This window comes from Juglans microcarpa x Juglans regia, chromosome 5D (genome assembly GCF_004785595.1).
Source record: "Juglans microcarpa x Juglans regia isolate MS1-56 chromosome 5D, Jm3101_v1.0, whole genome shotgun sequence".
Classification (NCBI taxonomy): domain Eukaryota; kingdom Viridiplantae; phylum Streptophyta; class Magnoliopsida; order Fagales; family Juglandaceae; genus Juglans; species Juglans microcarpa x Juglans regia.
This window is the reverse complement of record NC_054602.1, coordinates 24,525,819-24,527,625: the sequence shown is the minus strand read 5'-3', so window position 1 is coordinate 24,527,625 and position 1,807 is coordinate 24,525,819. Positions and strand designations below refer to the sequence as shown.

The 1,807-nt window shown below is 43.2% G+C and overlaps 1 pseudogene; it reads right to left on the bottom strand.

The window, feature by feature from the left end:
* LOC121265940 lies at positions 1-1,594 on the bottom strand (annotated as a pseudogene).
* Between the last annotated feature and the right edge of the window lie 213 nt (positions 1,595-1,807).

Here is a 1,807-nt window from a genome sequence, read left to right as displayed (position 1 = left end):
TGCTATATACAATTACTAGTTACTACTACTCCTTGTCTTGAGTGGATCGTAATTTGGTTATATCTTCGATGAGGGATGACATGTTTAATTGAGAGGACTCTCCTTTTTCCATTGCCCTTCTTGCCATCTCTCCAAGCTCTCTTGCTTTCTTTCTTCTCCTTACGGCTTCATCTCCCCCATCCATCAATAGCGTTATTGCCTTCTCCACTTTTTCTTTCTTCACCAAAATCCCAACTTTCTCTTCTTCCCCCCCATCTGACAGGAATTTCCACCCCTACTCGAATCCCAATCCTCAGAATTTCTACCACCAGTTTTTCATTCAAGAACTGCTCCGAAAAGATAGGCCAAGTGATCATTGGCACCCCATGACACACACTTTCAATCGTTGAGTTCCAACCACAGTGGGTAATGAAACCTCCGATTGCTGGATGAGATGTAATGAAATCTTAGGGAGCCCATCCCTTGATCAGGAGTCCCCTCCCTTTATTCTTTTCCTCAAATCTTTCCTTCTCCAGCCACTCCAACTCTAAATATCTCTCAACTATTTTAATCATCAAATAAATGGTTGTTTTGATGCCTCAAGACCCAACCCAAGCTCGATTATTTGTGACGGAACCAGGCAGCATAGACTGCCCAAACAAGTGTAAATAACCGAGCTTGGTTCCATCGAGTTAAGCCATCCCAAGCATTGCTGCTCGTCAATTAAGGTTTTGTCACCTCTCGAACTTGTCCAAACTCTCCTTGTTAAATAAAGAAACTGGCCCAACACACCATACCTTCTTCTTGATGGCCTTCCCGTACTCCTTAATGATCCCCTAGTCCAATTCATTGAAAGTATTCACAACAACCCCATAAGCAGTTGACTCGGCCTCTTGCATCTTGTCTCGAACACCATCCAAGCCGGGCAGTGTAACAAATGAACCTGGAAGTTGGGCTCTTGTTATCTCAATTATTTGGGGCAGTCCTGGGATCACGAAGGGTTCCGAGTTGGAACTGAAAGAACGGTGAGCATTGTAAAATTTGATATTATGGGAGCTTAAAAGTGAGAAAAAGCCCATCCCGTGGAAAACGAGTCTTGGGATATTGAACTTTTGAGCTGTTTCAGATGTCCAAGAGAGGCACTTGTCAGATATGATGCAAGTTGGAGGGTGCCTTTAATTTTGGAGGTGCTTTTCTAAAGGTTGTTGTAGCATGCTTAGACCTTCATAGAACTTGGTTAATAGGTCTAGTGAAGGGAGGATGTCAAGATTCTCGTACCCAACAGGAAGTCTCACTTGTTGGCATGGAAATTCGAGTTGAACAAGCAAAATCGTGAGGCCAGATTCTGTTGCTCGATGAATGGATGTTTCAAATCTGGAGGCATTGTAGGCGGTAGTGACCAAGCTGACAATCACACCACGCTCTACAAAGAGCCTGGCCATGTCTATCATGGGTATCATGTGGCCTTGTGCCATGAGTGGTATCAAAACAAAGTGAGGTTGTCTGGTTATCATGGAAGCCATTGCAGAGATCAAGAAATGATCGATGATAGTGGTTGCAAGAGCAGGTAACGATGGATTATGTTTTGGTCACCAAATTGCTTGTGATGTCGAGTAAAATGGGTTGCCTTCTGTTGGCCATATATGGGCGAGGTGGTCTGATTCCTTGAGCTAGCTAGCTAGGTTGACTTGGAAGAACTCAGCAAATTATTTATTTTTTACTTGGAAAATACATGACAACGGTTCAGAAAATTGACAAAAATGCATCAAGCGACTATAATTATTTCAGCATGAGGATTATTCAGCCGTTGGCGTCAATTTGCGTGCAT